We start from the raw sequence: 23,505 nt of genomic DNA, 5'->3' as shown, positions 1-23,505 counted from the left end.
CATTTCAGTACTGTACGAGTAAATTGCACCATTTTCGTATAGCATGAAAAAATAGAAAGGAAATATTCTAGGTCGGAAGAAATGTTTCGTTTTGGAGTTAAAATGGCTTCGAGCGCAAAGGGTTAGAAATTCTCCATCGTTCAGAATTCCAAACAAAGGATATATATCAACTACAACAAAATAGAATTTTATTTCGGTTTAAAGGAACTTAGATTAGAAATTCTCCATCGTTCAGAATTCCAAACAAAGGATATAAATCAACTACAACAAAATAGAATTTTATTTCGGTTTAAAGGAACTTAGATTAGAAATTCTCCATCGTTCAGAATTCCAAACAAAGGATCGTATATCAACTACAACAAAATAGAATTTTATTTCGGTTTAAAGGAACTTAGATAAGAAATTCTCCATCGTTCAGAATTCCAAACAAAGGATATATATCAACTACAACAAAATAGAATTTTATTTCGGTTTAAAGGAACTTAGATTAGAAATTCTCCATCGTTCAGAATTCCAAACAAAGGATATATATCAACTACAACAAAATAGAATTTTATTTCGGTTTAAAGGAACTTAGATAAGAAATTCTCCATCGTTCAGAATTCCAAACAAAGGATCGTATATCAACTACAACAAAATAGAATTTTATTTCGGTTTAAAGGAACTTAGATTAGAAATTCTCCATCGTTCAGAATTTCAAACAAAGGATATATATCAACTACAACAAAGTAGAATTTTATTTCGGTTTAAAGGAACTTAGATTAGAAATTCTCCATCGTTCAGAATTTCAAACAAAGGATATATATCAACTACAACAAAATAGAATTTTATTTCGGTTTAAAGGAACTCAGTAACATACCAATTTATTACGCTCTGTTCAGAAACATCATCACATGTCTGACTCGATAGGGCAAGGGGTTAAACGTCGACCGCAAGCGAGTGTTTAAAGGATACATGAAATAAACAAATCAATTTTAGTCACAGACCTTACTCGGCCTCGTGACTACGTCTGGCGAAGAAATCGTAATCGCGGCTGGAAGTTTCATTATTGAATTCAACTGAACAATTTCATGATTGAAATTCGAATTTCGTCGGAGTGGCGGCCGGACAAGCACTCGTTCGTTTGGTCTAAACGCGTGATAATGTTACAGTTGCCAACGTGGATCGAGTAGTTTTAGATATTTGGTTTCACAATCGTTAAAAACACAGAAGTGCTCTCGTCAGAATTGATGCATTTATACGCACCGTCGCGTCGCGTCGCGTCGCGTTGCCGAGTATCCTAAATCGCGAGGATTCACGGCTCGGGGAGGGTGTCGCGGGTGTCGGGAACGCAGGAAGCGATTAACAGCGACGAAACTACAATTCCGAGCCGGTCGTCGTCCCGGGAATATTAGTAAAATTTTATTTCGAGCACGCAAGGACTATTACCCTCTCACGGCCGAAGAAAAACGCGGCCGCTGCTCCGTCTCGAGTAGAAGGAAAGCGACCGAAGACACTGCTCGTCCTACTTTCTTGCCTCTTATCCAGTTGCTTTTTGTTTCTCGCTTCGCAAATGGCTCTCTCTCTCTCTCTCTCCTCCTCCGCCGCCCCATTCCGTCCCCTTGAATGGCCTGCAATCAAACACACCGTGAACACGCACACACACGGAGAAAAAAAAGAGAAAGAAAGGGAAGGAAAACCGTGTGCCTCCCGCAGCTGGAGGAGGGGAGAAGGAGGGGAAATTTTCGGGACAATAATTGTAAGAGCACGATCCCGCGGGACCATCGATATCAGTCGCGAGAGTATTACTCGCCGCTCGCATAAATTTCCGGCCGCAGGACCGAATCGGGCTTTTCTTCCAAACCCCACTGCTCTCTGCCCACGGCCCCCGCTAATTAATTAAGAAGAATAATCGTGCGCGTTTAGTCGGAAGGATGACAATTACCGATATGAAAATGAACGCTGATCGAACGCCGTCCAAGTGATCGTCGGATTATCGATCGCCTCCGAAAATTACTATTTCAACCAGCTAGCAATTTACTCAAGGATTTCAAAAATAATATTCAGATTTTCCACGACTTTTGCAGGTTGTTTGAATAATACGCGGAGGAGGTGCGCCGCATTCGATCAAACGTTTCAATACCAAGCAGCGAGACAAATGGCGGCAGCGAACGCGTTGACCCCTCGCCTGACAATTTCACTTGAAGACTTTCGGATCGAGTTCCCGTTAACACCGGGGAAAACAAGTTCCGGTCGGCGATCGTTTCGGGGACCGGGATCGATATCGCAACAGTTTTCAAGACCGGCTCCCTCATGAATTAGTTAGCGAAGAAACCGCGAAGCCGTGCCCCCGCGTTCGCCGCTAAGTAATTGCAGCGTTCCGAGCGAAAACGTCGCCGATCGACGACGGAAAGGGGATCCGGCCCGGCTTCGAGAGGGCCGGGAAACTTCGGGGAAACGGCGTTCCTCGAAAGCGGGGTCGAGCGAAAAAGTTCGCGAAACATGGGGGCACGCGGTCGAGGGTTGCGCTTCTATCCGCGTTTCCAAGTTACGTCGCGTGACCGATTTTCGGCGAAGATAACGAGTTGTACCTCGATCGGGTAATTCGAGTCGACGATTCGCCAACGGAAACAGCTCCGCCATTTTCTACCGAAAGCGAAATAGAAAACCCACCCCCGTGGACCTTGAGACTCTCGGTTCCTAACAGATTTTCGTTTTGTCTTGCTTCTTTTTGAGGTAAAATATATTGGTCGTCGAATAGATGGAGCTCTACAAAGTGTACGATACAGTAGAACCTCGATTATCCGAACCGAAGATATCCGAGGTCTCTATGATCTCAACAAGCTTCGAATTTAAATAGTTCAACCTGAGCGGACCAATATGCAATGCTGTTTAGAAAAATCTCCAATGGAGATTATAGCTGGAAATTTAATTAGATTCTATTAGACGAACTTTCAGGCGTCCTTGTTTACTTCGGATAATCGAGCTTCTAAAAAGAGCGACTAGATCCGGATTCATTGTGCACGGTGGTTCACGGGTTTCCTCATAGATAGCTGTAACATATTTGTTCATCCAAAAAGCTTCGATGAAGCGTTATCATTTTTGTAATTTTTCTGTAGAAAATGCGAGACAGCATGCGAGTGGCTAGGACTCAGGAAAATGTTGAGGTCACAGTCGACGCTTCTGTGTCGCGCGAATTATTATTCGGCAGCTCCGCCTGTTTCTATTCGACAAGAAAGGGACAGGTGGAAGAGGGTAGGTAGGGCAAATTTTGCTGAAAATATAAACGAGCAAGTTCGAGTGAGGAAACTCGCGCTGATTGGCTCACGAGCCCTTCATACGTGATCAACGTTCACGTCCAAAATTTAACGTCTCCGATCATCCTGATTCGCACTTTTTTCTTCGGCCACCGGAGAATTAACGCTTCGACTGTCGACCCGGCATCCTGAAAAATTCCGGAAAATCAAAGTAATTTACTTCGCGGTGTAAAAATGGGAATGTTCAGGTCCCGGAAACTGCTACACCGGAAACAGTAGCGCAAAAATTCCGTTCTACAGCCGGAGAATCAATTCCATATCTCGTTCCAAGGTAGACGCGGCGGGCGAGCCGCGTTAATCTCAAATATTGTAGATGTTTTCGTTGCGTTTTTATCGGGTTCACTGAAATTTTTCGGTTTCATTTGCTTAACGGTGCGGCCTACACCGCGTCTGAGAACTGGAACGCTCCGTGAAATTGCTTCATTGGCGATTGCCACGATATCTGTATCGGTGTTGACATAAAAAATTGCAATCGGAGCAATTACAGTTATCGTTTGACCTACAATCAACGGGAAATACTGGTTTTCTAGGCAAATGGTCGAAACGTTCTATTTCGGTCGAAAATTTTCCTAGGAAACGAGCAACGTGCAATTTAGATACGTTAAATAAAATCCCAATTACTGTAGGGGTAACAATTACTGTGCCTATATTAATTAAACTTATCTTTAAAGCGAAATCAATCTTCAAAAAGAGATATAAAACATATATATTAACCGATTTCAAAGAGAAACATTAATATCTCTCTTTTAATATTCATTGTGCTTCAAGAATAAGTATAATTAATACAGGAACAGTAATTGGTACCCCCAAAGTAATCGAGTCACTTACCGTAACTGAAACTTGTCTAGAACCGATGTCAATAACACCATGTAGTCGACGCCGATAACAATGACAGGATGAAGCGAAAGGGTTTCTCGACGAATTAATCCTTTCAGTTAATCACACTTCACCTACCAATTGTCTAGTGGTCCTTTCGAAATTACGCGAATGAATACAGTGCGACAAACTTCTTCTGAAACGATCGTCTAGAAGACAATGATCGAAGAATCATAGCAAAATTCTTTAATAGGCTCTCGGTGGAAGTATTGAAATCGTAGACAAACAATCCAAACATCGCAGTAACATCAAAACTAGTATAACACCTTCGCTTTTTTCCAGGATTGAAGACATTGTACTCAGCTTCCCGAGGAAAATATTTCTCATATCTTAAAGGAACGGTGGTCCGCAAAGGATTCGGAGGAAGGGGAACGTTGACAGGGACCTCTAACGACGAACCAACTCGTCCCGGGTCGAGGGATGAAATTACCAGCGTGGAGTCAGCCTCGTGATCGGACTGTAACAGGTCAATCGTTGGATCCGGCGTGAAATGAAAATTCCTCGAGGATCGTCGGGGGTGCGGGCACCGAGCGTGTACGTCCCTGATGGAGATACGGGGGTGGTTGGAGGGGATGGAGCAGCTGGGGTGGCTGGAGCTACCTCGAATGCGAGCCCGCGGTACCTACACGCTGGCTGTCTGGGTTTGGCCGGGTCGTGGCGGGTCCTGCGCAGCCAAAGAGACAGAGAGAGAGAGAGAGAGAGAGAGAGAGAGAAAGAGAGAGAGAGAGAGAGAGAGATAGAGGTAAAGAGAGAGAGTGAGAGCTGGAGGAAGCGCGGATCGAGGCAGTGCCGGAGAGGGGTGAGCAAAACCGAGCTGGCTGGCGAGCAGGCAGAGGCAGGCGACGCCAGGAGGTAGGCAACTAGGCAGCTAGGCAGCTAGGCAGGTAGACAGGCGACACGAGAACGGGCAGAGAGGCAAGGTAGGCAAGGCAGGCAGGCAACCAGGCAAACGGGCGAGCAAGCGGAGAGAGCGAGATTTCGGGGGAAAACGAGCAGAAGTACGGGGGCTCGTCGGCCACCCTGTTGGGCCACCCTCGCGCGCCACCCTTGCCCGAAATCGCTCCCCCACCGATCGTCACTCGGTACACCCCTCTTCTCCGGCGTTCTTCGCACTCCTACTCCTTCTCCGGTGGTCTGAGCCGCCTCGTTCGTCCGTGCGCTCGTCCTCTGGCTCGCCAGCTCGTCTCGGCTCGGCTCGGTCCAAGTGCTGCGTGTCCAGGTGCTCTCTATCCCGACTTGTGCATCGTCGTCGTCGTCGTCGTCGGTTCTCCAACCACCGTCGCTTGTCATCTTCGGCCTCGTTGTCGGCTGTTATCCGTCGTGGATGTCGCGTACGTCCGAGTCGACGGCCTCGCGCGCGCAAACCTGACCTGCCTTCCGCGTCCTCGACGTCGCCCTTTCGCCTCCCCCACCTCCCTCTGCTTCCTCTCTCTCTCTGTCGGCGAGAAGAGAGAGAGAGAGAGAGAGAGATAGAGAGAGCGCCTAGTTCAGTGCAGAACTGCCTCCTGGACGGTTCAGGGGTGTTCGTTCGTTCGTTCGTTTTTCGGTCTGCGTGAGGAACAGTGAGAGCGTCTCCGGTGCCGATCGAGGACTGTGTGCGCTGTGTTTTGTACCAGTGACTCAAGATGACGAGGAGTACCGACGCCCCGCTAAAGGATCCCCGTCTCATCTGACTTGCCACACCGAGGAAGACAATCACGCACGCACGCACACCTACGAACAGCGAGACGAAACGGCACGCCGTGTCCTCGGACGTTGACACGCGTCGCCGCATCGCTGCCAGTCCTTACCTAGGCCGGTCGTTCAACGTGGCCCAACTTGGACATGTAAGTATACCTTTGATCTATGCGGATCTACGTTCATCAGCACCGAGCCGTTTCGTCGGAAAACCGAGCGCACTTTTCCGCGACGGTCCGCCAGGCAGCTCTGCCGCCCGAACTTTCCTTCCTTCGGGAACGGCGAATCCTGGTCACCACGACACCTTCTATCCCGATTATGCGAGCCATAGATCGTCCTCGGGATCCTACGGACTGTTCTCCTCGAGTCCTGTTTGTAAACCTCCGTCGGAATACAGCGCTCGTCGACTCTCTTTCCCGAGAATCCTTTGACAGGCTTATAGGGAATCAGAAAGCTTCTGTAGATTATGCTATTCGTCGTTTTCTCACACATACACTCAGTCCGAAAGCCGTTTGTTCTTTAACACTAGAACGACCGAACAATAAATGCGACCGACGTATATTGCTTTGTAACAGTGACAAGCCCATTCAGACTTCATACAACTTTTATTGTAATATGTGGTTCGATGAAGAGGTTCATTAAAACGTTTCCGATGAAAACATTTTTACAATTTCAGTAATTGTGAGAGAAAAAATTAGTGTTAACTAGTGTTAACACGTTCGTCGCCGCGTCGCCCGAATGTGGGTGACGGAATTATTTGTGCAGGTTTTGAAATGAATTTTTTGCGTTGATAGATTCATTGTACTAGACTTGATTAGGATCTGTAACGTGCAAGAATGTTGGAGGATTACTCGGTATCGTACATTTAATTTTGTGCAATTTTTATTTCATTAATTGACTTACTTTGATTTTTTGGAATTTTTCGGGGTTTCTAGTTGGGCGATCAATCATTTTCTAGTACTTCGATTCTTCGCGTTATTTTCCTACCCACGATGCGAGGTTTCTGAAATCGTACATCCTCTGTCCACAGCAAATTATTTCCTAGCATTGTTATTCCCTGTTTCTCTGCTCACTCAGACTTTCGCTGTTCCGTTCCTGAAACGCGTTTTAAATTATACATTTTCTTTCCGCGGATTAATCTGTTTGTCACTGATTGTCGACATTCATAGAATAACCAATTCCGAAAGCATTATTGAATTCTATGCAGCACCGCATTAAAATGTCCACCCCGTTCCAAAGCCGTCGCTAATTCGTCCTTGATTATCGCCGGGTTCCCTAATCCCGTTTACCTGTAGCAAACGTGGAGTCGTTAGACTGCCGATCTTTATGCAAAATAATTTTCTGTGCGGTTGGAGTTTTCTGTCGGAAACGATGTATCGACACTGTTCGATTCCTTTAATCTTTACAACCTTACAAATTATTGGACTGCCGATCTTTATGCAAAATAATTTTCTGTGCGGTTGGAGTTTTTTCTGTCGGAAACGATGTATCGACACTGTTCGATTCCTTTAATCTTTACAACTCTCCAAATTATTAGACTGCCGATCTTTATGCAAAATAATTTTCTGTGCGGTTGGAGTTTTCTGTCGGAAACGATGTATCGACACTGTTCGATTCCTTTAATCTTTACAACCTTGCAAATTATTGGACTGCCGATCTTTATGCAAAATAACAATTTTCTGTGCGGTTGGAGTTTTCTGTCGGAAACGATGTATCGACACTGTTCGATTCCTTTAATCTTTACAACTCTCCAAATTATTAGACTGCCGATCTTTATGCAAAATAACAATTTTCTGTGGGGTTGGAGTTTTCTGTCGAAAGCGATGTATCGACACTGTTCGATTCCTCCCAAATTGCAGTTACTCATTTCGTTCTTCATAAACGCATAAAATTTGCAGTCTAGGTCGACCCAGAAGCTTTCCCACGCACTTCCGGTTCTTCCCGATACGAAACATTCTTTCGCTCGCCATTGACATTCTCTGGATCGCTTTTTCTCAACCCTCCGCGATCCAGAGGATGTCTCCTCTAATTTAATTACGCTTTCGTGTGCAGCTTTGCTAGTCTACGTAAAGAACAACTTTCATGAATGCATAAAATTTGCAGTCTAGGTCGATCCAGAAGCTTTTCCACGCACTTCCGGTTCTTCGATACACACTTCCGGTTCTTCCCGATACGAAACATTCTTCTGCTTGCCATTGGCATTCTCTGGATCGCTTTTCCTGAACCCTCCGCGATCCAGAGGATGTCTCCTCTAATTTAATTATGTTCTCGCAGCTGTGCTAGTCTATGCAGAGAACAACTGAGAAATATTAGGTCGTCCCATAAGTCCGTGCCGTGGATATGTTTATATTATTCACCATTGAAAAGTATTTTAATGAAAAACCGCAGTATAGTGACGGTATGATGTCTTTGCCAAATAGGGGTCAGAAGAGGTCGTGGAACGAAAGGGTGATTACATATTTTATTTTTACAATTTAAATGGTACAAGAGTAAACGGCACGAGCTTATGGGACGTCCTAATATCACCTACTTTACCTAATATTGCATAAAATCGTTACCGTTGAATGATCAATCAGTGAAACAACTGTTGGCGCAAGAATTCAAGTCAAGGGAATGAAGGAAAGGGTTAAGGTCGTGGAACGGAACGGTGATTACATATTTTATTTTTAGAATTTAAATGGTACAAGACTAAACTGCACGAACTTATGGGACGACCTAATATCACCTACAGTAGTTGCATAAAAGTTGAATGATCAATCGGTGAAACAACTGTTGGCGCAAGAATTCAAGTCAAGGGACTAAATGAAAGGGTTAAGGTCGTGGGACGAAACGGTGATTACATATTTTATTTTTAGAATTCAAATGGTACAAGACTAAACTGCACGAACTTATGGGACGACCTAACATCACCTACAGTTGTTGCATAAAAGTTGAATGATCAATCGGTGAAACAACTGTTGGCGCAAGAATTCAAGTCAAGGTTCTAAAGGAAAGGGTTAAGGCTTGTCCTAATCAAGACTAAAATTTGTTCCATCATCTATTCGGTGTTTAAATCGTTTCATCAGTGGTGAATCCGTCCGCGAGGAACTTTTATGATATTCGTTCACGGGGTTCGTAAACGTGCAACTCCCGGCGCGATACTAACGTTTCGAAGCGTCGTTTTAGAAGACGTCGGAGCAGTAAACATCGGGGGCGAGAAATCAGCGGCAACACACGGGGTTGCAGGGTCGGTATCCGGGGCCGTGTTATTCCCATAACAATCGTTGAACCCCTCTTCGGACTCTCTCTCTCTCTCTCTCTCTCTCTCTCTCTCTCTCTCTCTCTCTTTCTCTCTCTTTCTCTTTCTCTCTTGGCGAATCTCGACGGAATTAAACCGAAAGTCGTGTTCCCCCGAGCACTAAATTCCGCGGACCAATCGGAGGGAAGGCCCGGCGCAGAGGGAACTTTCCGAAGCCGGTGGTTCGATCAGGCTTCTCTAAAACGTTCACGTTGCACGGGACAGGTCGTCTTTCGGGTTCGATCCGGTTTTACCCGTGGCCCTCCCGAGTCCCGAGGGATCGGTTTTGTCGTTTGCCGGGCGAAAATCGGTGAAAAGCGGCGGCCGCTCCTCTCCTCTCCTCTCCGCTTCGCTCCGCTCTGCTCCGCGCGCGCGGACCCCCGAAGATCGATCTGTTTGCCGGTGAGAGAGAGCGTGCGACACTGACAGAACTCGAACACGCGAGTAAACACTCGACTCGTGTGCCCGCGACGGGGAAACGGGAACTCGAGGGAAACAGACAGAAACAGACCGGAACAGAAACTAGCGGGGGTGAAAGGGGGTGGAAAAGAGTCGCGCGGGGAACGGAGAATCCGATTGGCCACGGGAAAAGGAATTTCGACGCCGATCGGCCGACTTTTCCCTCTAGGGCTCTCCCCAGTTTGTACAAATTGTTTTCGGTTTTTTTGCATCCTCTTGCCGCTTGACCCCCGGGGTGGTGGCGGTCCATTTGAACTCGGAGTTCCGAGCGTTACGGCGAAATTTGAATTTTCTAGTAGCTCGGTCTCGAAGCGTTCGCTGTTTCCACGCAGGGCAGGCGCGCCTTATTTTGGCCCCTATCCAGTACTCAGCCCTCCCGAAAATGAATTGGGTCTTCTTTGACCCAAACGTTTCATTTGAATTTTTACTTTAGAACAGTTTGAGCATTACTTGTTTCTGCATTTTTTCGAAGTTTGTGCTCCACGGCTGAGGACTTCTTAATGCGTTATTTTACTCATTCTCAGTAGTGCGATACAATCGTTTAGGCTTGTTAGTGAAAGATGGTTCATGAGCTTCCTATTGGTACAGCACAATTACCGAAAATCCTATTAACCCCACAATATCGAGCCAGACTCTTGATGCAGATTCTGAACGGGGTCTAATAAATATGTATGTTATTAATTTCCTTTAACACTCGACCCACCGAGCATTAACAGTAAATATTGCCTGATAAAAATGGCACCCTAAATTTATTGAGATTGTCTGTAATTTTCTGTACAATAAATGCTTGGACAAGGAAATTTGTTCCATTATTTTCCATATACGAATTTTTATAGTTTCAATCATTGTAAAATATAAAACTGGTCATTTTGACCGTGGTAGGTTTAGTGCTAAACCGAAATAAAATTCGATTTTGTTTCCTCTGTTTTTCTATAAAATTCTGGACGATGAATTTCCAATCATTCGAATCACAAAATAAATAGTAGTGCAAGGGCTTAACAGGGGTTAACTTGCATAAAGTGTTAAGTCCGATAAAAAGATGCGTGTTGATTTTTCAAAAAAAAAAAGAAGATGCCATTAAATTGTCAAAAGCATCCCCTTCGCGACAGTTAACCCTTAGCCCTCGAATGGCGACTGTAAGGTGTCACTAAAAATTGCTGTATTATTATTCAAAATATTGTTCACCTTATTAAATTTGTTTGTGTTTAATAAATTACTAAACATTTCAGTATTTTACGAGTAAATTCCTCCATTTTCGTGTGTTCAACATGAAAAGAAATATATAGAAGGGAAACATTCTAGGTCGGAAGAAATGTTTCGTTTTGGAGTTAAAATGGCTTCGAGTGCAAAGCATTTCCTTTGCTCCATCGAGTTCCAACAGCGTTACAGCTCGATTCGAATGTTGAGTAAGCCTGCGGAATATGGAAAACATTGGCGCGCTAGCATAAATTCCTTAGCACTCGTGGCAACGACTGATTATTGCACTAAAATACGACGCTCTTCTGTTCCAAAGACCCCTCCAGCCGTATCGTCTAGCGACGCTAAAATGATTAATTAATTATAATGTTGTTGTACTCCGAAGCAGTCCCCCGAAGGTGAAACGCGTTTTCCGAACGTAATATCTCGGAGATCAACCGACGAAACAACTCGAAACTCGGCAGACATCGCCGCCTTAAATCTGGACAGTTAACCATTTTAATCTCGCAGTATGAAACGGTCGTTCGAGTGTCCCGTGGCCATCCAGTTCCCCCGTGAAATAAAATATTTTTGTAGTCGAACCTCGCGACGGAGCCAACGACTCGTTTCACAAAAAGATGAAAGCTTGTTTTCGAAACGGTGCAGCGGTGTTTTTTTTTTTACATCGCAATATATTTTATTGGTTCATACGATACCGAAACACGCGCAGATTCAGAAACGTTTTGCCCTTTTTTGCGTCGCAAGACCACAGCGGTCGACATGCTCGACATGCTCGTTTTGTTGAAAAGGCTACCACCGCTGCAACTCCGAAGAAAACTGTTATTGTTGCTCGCAAAAATTTGAGTGCATCGTTGGAGTGTCGGCCGACACCGGCACCAAGTTTGGAGTTACAATGCTGGATAGGTTCTCTGGAAAAAATTGCGAAATATTGCCTCGCAATCGTCGATCCGGGGACGACACCCCTTCAGCCTGGGGGACACGTGTATCTCTTTAGAGGGAAAAAATGGGGATGGACGGGGTAACAACCGGTTCGCTGCAAAGCACCCTCGGGAAGATTGCGCAACTCCGAGGGAAAAAGGGAAAGAGGGACAGGGGAGACGGGGAAAGAGGGAGGAGCAGAGCGAGAAATTCGCGTGAACTAAGATCCTGCAGCCTCGATACCGGAGCCTGTTTTATGTCCGCCATCGCGATTACCTTTGATCGCCGGACCTACCGACGCCTTTGACCATAGCTCCTCGACTTGGTCGCCGAAGAGATCTCGGAGGCGTTGAAATTTCAGTTTCTGGATCAGTCCACTTTATTTTCGACCGTCCAAAATGTACACAATAATCCAACCTTTCCCGAACGACGACTAAAAATTAAACAGCAGAATTTTAGCCGCTTAACTAAAAATCTTCCTTTTCTTCTTCTTCTTCCAATTGTTTTCACAAGTTGAAGAGCAATGTTTCTCTCCACTTAGTAATTTTTGCCAGAAAACCCGCGCTCTAATTACCGTACCGTGATCCAGAACAATTTCCGCATCGCTAAACTCGTTTGCACGAGATTGCTAAAAATGTGGATTCGATAATTGCGAAGAAAATGAGAAAGGTTGTACACGAGTCCGTTCCAGGTCAAACGAAACGTCCGAGTTAACTTTGAGCGCAAAGGATGCGACTTTGAAACGGGCGCTGCCGGTCGAAAAAGGTTGGAAACTCTGTGCCTTTGACGAACACGCGAAGATCTCGAATTTGAAATCGTCGTGAAACCGTCGTTTGTTCAAATCTTTGACTCTCGAACCCCTTTCGGTGTTTCCTTTAAAACGTCGCGGATCACTAGCGGAGTATTGTCGCTGCATTATACATACGGGAGGCGAATCTGCGTGCAAAAACAAGTCGGAAAGGAGGAACAATGTTTTCTCGTTTGCGGTTTCGTTTTCGAGAAAAACGAGTTCGAAGGTCGGTCGATTTCGCGTGGCCTAGTATACGCAGTAAGTAGTATTGGTCGGCCATTCAGCAGACGCGTCCGACTTTTCGATTTTCTCGGGAACGAAGCCTCGAACGAAAAATCATTATTCCTCTTTTCCGACATATTTTTTCGCGTGGATTCACCCGGTTGTTGTTGATCGGTGACGCCCTGCGCAACTCGCCTCTCTCCGTTAAAGTAATCTATGGGACAGTGGAAGGGCGGGTAATTTAATTCGCGGAAATTTCAGTGTATTAAACGGGATAAATGATCGATGACCGAGAGCTCGTCGGAGGGTGGTCGGTGACCGGCAATTACAGAGACAGTTACATCGGTTGCCACAGTTAAGCGTCAGAGTTCGCGGAGTTTTTAATATTACTAATGGGGGCGGGGACATTCGGCCGGATAAACGAGCAAACTTCTCTAACGCGACTCAATTAAATAATTTCATGTATTCCGGCTGTTCTGCGCGCGCGCTATTATCATCGAGCACAACGAAAAGTTGAAAATTTGTTTTTTTTTTTTTGGACTTCTCCGAGAAGCGAAAAACGCGGATTTTTCGTTCGACCCGGTTCGACGGGGATTCGTTCGCGATAATATCGGTGCCCGTAATAATCTTTTAATTCCGATTGCAATTCGTGCGACGCGAATATTGAAATTTATTCGGGAAGATTGTTTTTTGGAACGGTCGGAACACGACCGGTCGGTGATTTATTTTTTCTCGCGCGAAATCGGACGGCAGCAGCCGGCGCGGCGGACAGTTCGATAAAGGGAGAGCGGAAGTGTGTTTCGCGGATTTGTCATCTGTTGCTGCGCTGCGTTGGGTCTTGGAAAGGATCGCATGATCATTTTTGAATAATTAGCCGTCTGTCACGGGCTGTTGGCCTGGGGCCACCGGGATTATTCGCTTTCGACATCAAAGAATTGATAAAACGTCGATACATCGTTAACGTCGTAACGTTAGACTTTATAACGTAATTTTCCCGGCGCTTTTATTTCGCAATATGCTCCGACGATTATAATGTATTTTCACGAGCGAATCGAACGCCCGCCCTGTCCCATATTGCCATGCTGCCGGGTCCCTCCTCGCTCAACAAAAGTATATTTAACGTTTTAACCGAGTCACTTTAATTGCGCACATTTAAACGTCGCTGCGGACAAGCGAGAGGAGCGGACCAACATTTTCGGCACAATATATTTTACTAGCTTGTTGCGAATTTTAACAGCAACGTTAAACAAACATTTTTTCTCAAAGCACCACCGTCTCCTCAAAGTATCCACAGTACGGATAATCGAGGTTCTACCGTGCAGTGAAATTGAACGAGTAAACGCTGATTTGTGCAATCAGAAAAGTGTCACGAATATGCAGTGTGTCCCACGAGCTCTGTCCACTTGATTGTTATTTCAAACAATACGAGAAAATGTTACAGAAGTTGTAGGGTTTAAGAAACCACATAATATGGTATAAATGATATCCTTGCAAATGGCCGCCTAGAGAAGATATAAAGGTCATCTTTCTTTTTTTAACACGTTGAACGCCACGTCAGCCATATGTGGCTGACGGAATTATTTGTGCAGATTTTAAAATGAATTTTTACGTTGATATATTCATCGTACTAAACTTAATTAGGATCTGTAACGTGCAAGAAAGTTGGAGGATTACTCGGTATCGTACATTTAATTGTTTGCAATTTTTATTTCATTAAATAACTTACTTCGATTTTATGGAATTTTTCGGGTTTCCAGTTTGGCGTTCAAAGTGTTAAATGGAATGTCCAATTTTGTATGCTCGATTTCGATAGATTGCCGTACTCCGAGTAGAAAAGTACTAAAGTGTATTTGTCCTAAAACTTACCGTTGCCGAGAAATCCTTGGAAAGAAAGAAGTTTTGTCTCGTCGATGCTCCGATGTTTTGTTAGCTCGCGATCATTTTCATTTGTCTGTTCGCGATATGATCGACGTTATCGCTATTTCCGAGATACGGAGAGCTTGTGTAGCCTAGTTGGCCGGGGGTTAATATTCTTAATGCGCAGGGGTCAGGTTTTTCAGCGCGAGTGCACGCGTAACGCGATAAATCGCGACTGGAAGGCGCGAGGGTAGAAAGTCTCGGACTCGGAGAGGATTGGAGAAAGGAGAAAAGCCATCCGGCAGGATCGAGGAAGGATCGAGGGAGGATCGCGGACGGCAGATCCTCTGGCACAATGAGCAGAGCTCGCCGAGTGGTCACAATAGTGTCCCTTCCTGCCGGAAATCGTTGACTCGGGACTCGGGTGTATCGTAAAGAAGTTTCCGGGGGAGACGCGTCCGTGACGACGTCGTCTGTATCTTTCTTCTTTCCCGTCTTCGAGATCGTAGAAATTAAATCCGTCGCATCTCGGCGACGGCGAAAAGAGTGATAGAGACGACGCTCGTCGCGTCGCGTCGCCTCGAAGCTGGGATGACGGAGGCGTGACACCGGGAGCCATTAGACCCATCGAGGAAAGATTCGGGACGCGAAGATTCAGGTTTATGACAGCTGTTCCAGCCGTTCGACGGGCTCCGAAATGATCGATTACGATACTACCCAAGCGCGCGATCTCTATTCTCGGGCATCCACACTTTTCTCTCTCTCTCTCTCTCTCTCACTCTCTTACTCTCTCTTCCGCTCCCTTTCTGCAGAACTGGATAGACACTGTTATGGATCCGTGATGGTTCTCGGCAGGGAACGATGACAGACACGGGTCTATCAGAAGAGCTTTATCGGATAGTCTGTGCCCGATTTCACCCTGGCTAACTTTTTGTTTCGCGAAAATGATGATCCTGGCATTCGAATCTTCCGACGTTCGACCCTCCTCTCGTTTCGTCATTTGACTGACGATTTTACGCGTCTATGCTGAGAATGGGTAGCCGCATTATCTCTTGTCTTAGTAATTAATAGACTGCGGATTTTACGCATTTATCACGAAAACGGGTAACCACAATTTAACACGTTCGTCGCCGCTAAAATGAATTTTTACGTTGATATATTCCTTGTACTAAACTTGATTAGGATCTGTAACGTGCAAGAAAGTTGGAGGATTACTCGGTGTCGTACATTTAATTTTGTGCAATTTTTATTTCATTAAATAACTTACTTTGATTTTATGGAGTTTTTGGGGTTTCTAGTTGGGCGTTCAAAGTGTTAAAGCAGTGAACATATTAACACTAGAACTACCGAACCAGTCAAGACGACTGGTTCCTAACTTTTTCTTTCGCAATTACTGAAATTATAAAAATGTTCTTATCAGAATTTTTTGAATGAATTGTTTCATTGAAGCACTCGTTAGAATAAAAATGGTATAGGTTTGAATAGACGTAGTCTTGTCATTACTACAAAGCAATATTCATCGGTTGTATTTATTACTCGGTAGTTCTAGTATTAAAAATATTTTAAGCGTACTGGTTTCAACTTAACAGAATAATCAAACGAAGAAATTAATTGTAACTCCGCTCCTGCGTCTTGCAATCGAAGCAAACATTTTTTATTTTGCATAAAGATCCGCATTCCAGTAATCGAGTTGAATGTTTTTTCTGTTCTACATTCGAGCTACTAATTTTCAGCACGAACGCATTAAATCTGTTCAGAAGCTGTTTGTTTAAATTTGTTCGAATTTCTTGGATATTTTGGACACCAGCGTTCGCGCCGGCCTGTGCATCAACAATATTGTTATCGAGGAAGTTCCAGCTAGTTTCACGTTTCAGCGGCCGCAGGATCGAAGTAATAAAACAGAGGCGGTCCCCGATAAAACTCCGTCGCAATAATTAGCTACTGTAACACTCGTAATGATCCTAAACAAGCAGCCGGCCGCGCGAAGTGCAAGGAGCCACAGCAAATATTGTACTTCGATCGAAGCAGCCGTTACTCCCGTCTCGGCGGAAGCTCTTCGGCATCTTCCAAAAATTTGCAAACACTCTACAAACGTCCAAAAGACTTCTGCACTGCTCCGCCCAATACAACCGTTCACTTTATCTCGAAAATTACAAGAACATCTCTGATCACTCTTTAACTCTTTTTATGGCATTCTTCAGGAAATATGGATTTAAACCGAAACAAAGAAATGCTCAAAAAATTTTTTTTTAAGGCTCCCCTTTAAATTTCCGAGGACTCGCCGCGGTGTCCATCGACGCAACAGAAAATTTCTGGCCGAGGGGCGAGGGGGGTTGTTAATTCCGGCGCAGATTAGTCGAACGGGGTAAGACGTCCACTTAGCGAGATAAGATTCGACGGATAGAGAGAGAGAGAGTTAGAGAGAGTTAGGAGAGAGAGAGAGAGGGTGCTTAAAGCCAGCGTATCGGCGCAACTTTGACCGACCGAACGAACCAACGAACGAACGAACGGTCGGAGAGCATCGAATCGCTCAATTACCGGGTCCAGGTATAAACCGTGCAACGAGCCGCGTACGCGGCGGAAAGGAAATGGGAAAATCGAGCAAGCCCGAGCGGAAGGCAATCGTTCTCTCTCTCTCTCTCCCGCTCTCTATCCATCTCTCTCTCTCTCTCTATCTCTCTATCTCTCTATCTATCTCTCTCTGTCGTGGTCCCGCTCTCGCGCTCTCTCGCGGCTCCGGCCGAATCGATCGTTTTCCACGTCGAATCCTACTACCCCTTGCGAATACTCTGTACGTGAAGCAATTCCAAGATGGAGCCGCCTCAAAAGAAACGGCAACTCGGCTGGCAGATGAGGGCGCGGATAGAGAAGAACCAAGGAAACGTGTTCGACGGACCCGACACTCTGCCACCGGGCTCTCCCGAGATCATTCCTAGACGACATCCGCCATTGTCTCGGCTCCATTCATCCTGGTACAATCGCGGCCGACCGATTGCCCCGTAATTATGCAATCGTTGCTACCTCGTGCACGCGTTCTGCTGACATCCAGTCTGCCCGCAGAGCGTGGCGGTTTCTTCGCTACTTTTAACTCGAGAAATGTCCAATAAAACATCCTTTGTATTCAACACGTTCACCGGCGCGTCTATGTTTGAACAATTCAATTTCGTACTACTGTCAAGAAACTTCTAATTCAGCGACGGAACGCGTTGATCACGACGCTGACTTTGATCGATAGATAAGTTTAGTTCGGAAAAGGAAGTTGGACATCTCATATGCAACAAACCTAATAACCGCGGATTTTTATGCATTTATGGCTTATGGGAATTTTCAAAAAATACTATAGCATAAAATTCGAGAGAATTTAGCACGTTTTGGATCTACGAAGGTAATTGCTACTAAAAGTAGGATTCCATTTGATGCGACTTTCTTAAAATTAGTTTGTAAAAATTGGAAATTGCATAAACATTCCGCAGTCTGCTAACAACTCTCGATCCGTGGACCGGCGTAGCGCGCAAGGATAAGAGGATAGCAATCGCGAGGCGGCGGAGGGAATAGAATAACAATTACCATCGAGCACACGGTCGCCAGGACAAACTATAGCTCGGGCGAGACTATAGGTAGTCTTCCGCGACGGTTCGGTCCGTCGTCTATCGGCGCGTTTCGATCTCGTACCCTCTTTCTCGCACCTTTTGTGTCATTCTCCCGGTCTTTCGAGCGCGACGTCAGCCGCGCGACTATAAAGAGATTGCCAGAGCGAGATAATAACGAGAGAACGGCGCGAGTGACGGCGGAGCTCTCGAATCCAGCTCCGAAAGAAGCTCAAAGGGGGAAATTCTGCGTGGATGTTTACCGGTGTCGATAAATTCTTCGGCGAAGGCATCGACTCGCGGAATTTCTGCGCAACGTTTCCTGTCTCGCGGTCGATCCTCTTCGAGGCATTCCGAATGGAACGAGCTAACGGAGGAGTCCTTTTTCCGCTCACGGACTATTTGTTCTTAAGGGCCCGGGGATAGTGAATTTTCCATTAATAATTTCCATTCACAGGCTTCAGACACTGACTTAAGATCTGTCTTGGTTTCGATCCGACGGGTCTTAAGTCTGTGACTAAACTTGTCACACTTTTTGCTCTCTGTATTATCGATATTACGAATTCTGACTCGCCAGAAACGTGCTTCAAGTTTTCAAAAAAAAAAAAAACAAATATAGATCAATTTGTAGCCGGAGATATTCATCCAGAAAATTCATCCAATGGCAGAAAAATGCTCGGATTCCATCGTCAATTTTTGGCCTACTTCTAACGCTTATATTACCAAATGTCTGCATAGTCTCGGCAGTTCATGACCAGCGCGCAGTAGATTGAACCTTCCTCTTTCGAACGAGCCCTTTACCAGCGACAAAATATTCTTACATATGTCCGAAAACTTGAGATACGTGAAACCATTTTTTGACGGTAATGTAGTCGCTCTACCTTATCCCGAATCTACCAAGACCGATGATAACTTTTACAAAAATTAACCCCCGCTCGACGAACACCATTTTAATCGAAGAGAGCGAGTGATAATATAAAAGGAAAAATATTGGAAATGTTTGCTTTACACGTGCACGCCAAGTTTTCTCGCGCTTTTCGAGATTGTTCTGTTCGAACACAAGGGGAGGGGGGAAAAGATTGGCGATAGCGGCATTATTTTTCATTCTTCTGATGCAAATGGGTTAACTGTGCCCAGCGGAGCTCCGCCGATAAATTGCGGAGCTCCGAGGCCGTCGTTTCCGGGTTCGTGGATCGGTCCGCCCCGGGAAGGAATGGCATCGGTGTATTTTTCGTTCGCGAAACTCGTTATACTTTGCTGACCGGCCGCGGCCAGTTTAAAGTACAGTGTAACCAACCTAACGTCGAATTAATTACGGGGAACGGTTCTTCACCTCGTCGCGGTGAAGAGAGTCGATCGCTTTTGCCAGGCCGGCGTCTCGTCTCGTCTCGTCTCGTTTCGTCTCGTCTCGTCTCGTTTCGTCTCGTTTCGACAGTCCTTCTCGGTCCTCCGTTCCCTCCGGTTCGTAAAAAGTTTTAATTGAAAAGCACCGGCTCGATGTTTAGAGACGAATCGATTACGAGTTCGTGAAAGCTTCCGCACTCGAAATAATTTCGTAATTAAACGAAGATTACTCTGATTGTCTTGGGACCATTTCCTCTAGCCGGGAGCGCGAGCGGTTAAGACGGGTACGGCCGCAATCCGATTACTCGTACCCGCCGCCCGCCGCGACGTCCTCTTCTTGTCGAACCTTCGTCGCTAAACGTTACTCGTGTCTATTGGCGAGCGGATTACTCGACGACCCGAAGCCTTCCGTAAACTACAACTGTGACTACGAATCAGCTTATCGATCGGTATCGACAGAAATTTTTCCGCTCACCTAATATCTCGCAATTACTCTAAACAATGCAAGTGAATTGTATCGCGTTGCAGCAGCTTCCGTTGCGAACGAGAGAAAACCCTTAACGGTCCGGAAGTATTTCAAGTTTACTTCCCACCAGGTCCAAGCTATTTTTCATACGAAGAGATACTGTGGACTCGACATTTTTATATCGAGTATAGAAAGGAAAATATATTTCAGTGAAAATTTATTAATATACATTCAGAGTAATGGGATAACAAGATGATTTGAATTTGATTTTTGCCGCTTATATGGTGGCATTGGTCCGTCGCGATAAGGTAGAGTGACTACGTTACCGACAAAATTGGGCGAAAAATGGTTTTACGTGAATCAAGTTTTCGTCCTTGTGTGAGAATATTTTTCGCTGGGAAAGGGCTCATGCGAAAGAGGAAGGTTCAATCTAGTGCGCGCTGGTCATGGGCTGACGAGATTATGCAGATATTTGGTAATATAAGCGATAGAAGTGGGCCAGAAATTAAGAGCCAAGACTCCGTAGATTTACGATAAGGTAGAGTGACTACGTTACCGACAAAATTGAGCGAAAAATGGTTTTGACGTGCCTCAACTTTTCGTCCTTGTGTGAGAATATTTTTCGCTGGAAAAGGGCTCATTCGAAAGAGGAAGGTTCAATCTAGTGCGCGCTGGTTATGGGCTGACGAGATCATGCAGATATTTGATAATATAAGCGTTACAAGTAGGCTAAAAATTAAGAGCCAAGATTCCGTAATTCGCGATAAGGTAGAGCAACTACGTTACCGACAAAATTGGGCGAAAAATGATTTTGACATGCCTCAACTTTTCGTCCTTGTGCAAGAACATTTTGTCGCTGGTAAAGGGCTCATTCGAAAGAGGAAGGTTCAATCTAGCGCGCGCTGGTCCTGAGCTGACGAGATCATGCAAATATTTGGTAATATAAACCTTAGAAGTAGGCCCAAAATTGACGATGCGAATCCAAGCATTTTTATGCCATTGGATGAGTTACCCTTGGCCCTTAAGGACCGCAAAGGGTTAAGGAAATGGATTCGAAGCGTAAAGAGCGATGGGGCGTTTTGACAGTGAAACGTGAAAAGGCTGCGAAGGTGGTTAGGCGGTTGAGCGATGTGAACGGGTGAAATGTAAGTGGCTCTGACTGCAGTCGGGGGGTGTATCAGGCGCGCACACGGTGTTAATACCGCGATGCGTGCACCCAGCCGGGGAATACTCTTGTACACGTGTCCGGCTGCAAATCCTGAACCGTGGCACACGGTGTAGAAGCTTCTGGCCGACAGCTCTCCGAGCCGCGTCGAACCTGCCCGGTACACAACGGATTCTCGTAGATACGTGACGGTCTATTACGGCTTGTATAATCGACCGATCGACCGGCCGGATTCCCAGAGCTGACACCCGATTCGTATCCGGCCATTTCGGCCGGATATGCGATTCAGACGTTCCGACCGTTTCCGATGTTCTCCCCACGAATTATTACTCTGACACCCCCTCCCGACGATGGATCCAGCCGGGGAACCACGATCGAATTGTTGTCCGTTGGGTCTCCGAAATTGCCCGTTTCGGATCGGGATGCGTCTTACAATTAATCGAATCGATGTTGCAGCGACGATGCTACCGAATGATCAACGCACGACCTCATTAACTCTAGCGCTTTTATCCCCGAGATGGGGAATTTTTTAAAAATCGATTCTGCATTAGAAAATTTTGAAAAAAATCACATGCGTGTGTCCCACTGGGTAGAAGGTTCATGAATTTTTTCGTAATTTTTTGTTGAGCAAAATGGAAGAAATGCACAGCTACCCTTGTGGTGGGGTTACCGATTTGAAATTTGCCACACTAGGCTCTCTCTGAGGGCTTCATCGAACGGTAGGACGAAAGATTAATTTGGTAAGTTTTTTATTCGACCATCCAAAGTTTTATTCGAAGACCCAAAGTTGGATAGAGTCAAGTTCGAGGATCCCAAAAATTCGTAATCCCAGAAGTACGACGATTTTTCTTTCGGGATCTTGACTCGACCGGGGGCTCCGGTACTCGCACATCCCTATCAATTATTCGTAAAGACTGTTTCGGAGCGATCCGGACGAAATGGGTGCTCGTTTCGGAACCAAACTGTCCGGTCCGAGCAACAGCTATTCCCGCCCCCTAATTAAATTGCCGAAGGTTCCCAGGGAATCATCCTTTTACGAGTCCACCCTCGGCAGTTGCTGTCGAATCTCCAATTTCCGACGTTTAGCCGGCTGATCTCGAGCCTCTCGGCCGAAACTTAGAAAATTTCCGCCGGGGCAAGACTAATCCCTCGAATCTGCGACACTTAAGTGGAAAGACGAGAGGCATCGAGGCGGAGAGTTAACCGTGGGGGAGAAGCGCGAACCACGAAAATAAGATGGTCGATTACTGGGTGGCCGGGCGAGAGAGAGAGGAAAAGAGAGAGAGAGACGGAGAGAGAGTGAGAGCGCACGGTCCGTTTAACCTGTATCACGGAGCTGGAAAAAATTGATGGAGCCGGTTGCGACGCAAGGGGGGGATCGGCAGGTGTCCTCGTCTCGGCGAGAGTTCGTTAAACTAATATTCATACATCTTGGGAAAAGTGGGTCGACCGAAGCCGTCCCGAGCCTTACAGGTCGCCCGTTTATTACGTTTCGTGCGTTCCGGAAACTTTTATTAAGAGTCTACGGTGAAATTCTGCTTATCGTCCGCGCGCCGGTTCCTTCTCCCCCACCGCCTAACAGGGTCAATCCGCTTTTCGTTTGTTCTTTCGAGGTCCTCCACAGGTGTGCGCGCGAGAAACTAACTAACTTTCAACCCTTTGTTCGTTGAAACGTCCAAACATTTCCGTCGGTTATTGATCACAGTGATTTTTCATCTATCGATGATAGATGACATATATCGAGAATCCACAGTGTATCTATCGGATCCGAAACGCGTGAAAGAACGAAGAATTGTGAAGAGTGTCGCGATAAAAGCCCGACGAAATTGCACGCGTTCTCGCCGGGTTTCTTTTTTTTTCCCCCGGCCAAATAATTTGCACAGCTCCGTGTGCCGGCGCCCTCGTTGGATGGTTGTTATGCTAACGAGCTTCAGCCGGCAAGGGAGCCATCTTCATTTTCCTGACACGTCATAACCGACGCGTCTAATCCGCCCTGCCCCCCCCCTCCCCGGTGATCTCGACAAACTGACGTAAGTCGCGTCATTTGCGAAGATTCCGGCCGATCGTTAACTTAATATTTGCGCCGGAAGAAATCCAAGGGGTCCGGGGGGGGGGAGGGAAAATTCGATTCGGGAGCGATCGAACCTTCTTTTCTCCGCCCTTGATCCTCGCGTTCGCAGCCTAAACTCTGAAGCCCCTCGCGTTCCGGCTTGTATCGTAATTTTTGCGCGATCGACTCGCTTCTTCCGAGTGATGCCCGCATATTAACAGCCCCCCTTCCTCCGGCCCCGGGCAAAACTCGGAACGTTTTGGACCACCGGAACGGAACACCCAGCACAATCATCCTTTGTGTCCCGGGCAGAAAACGAGGCAC

The 23,505-nt window shown here is 45.9% G+C and overlaps 1 protein-coding gene across 2 annotated transcripts in view; it reads left to right on the top strand.

Moving 5' to 3' along the window:
* Positions 1-5,887: 5,887 nt before the first annotated feature.
* LOC143356487 (uncharacterized) overlaps positions 5,888-23,505 on the top strand; it is a 79,089-nt gene continuing 61,471 nt past the window's right edge. For both annotated transcript variants that reach the window (XR_013082679.1, XM_076792218.1), the window contains exon 1: positions 5,888-5,998. The gene's annotated coding sequence lies outside the window, so the exon portion shown is untranslated. The remainder of the gene's footprint in view (positions 5,999-23,505) is intronic.

The sequence above is a fragment of the Halictus rubicundus genome, chromosome 8, assembly GCF_050948215.1.
Source record: "Halictus rubicundus isolate RS-2024b chromosome 8, iyHalRubi1_principal, whole genome shotgun sequence".
NCBI classification, from domain to species: Eukaryota; Metazoa; Arthropoda; class Insecta; order Hymenoptera; family Halictidae; genus Halictus; species Halictus rubicundus.
The sequence above is the reverse complement of the archived record's forward strand: the minus strand, read 5'-3'. Positions and strand labels throughout refer to the sequence as shown.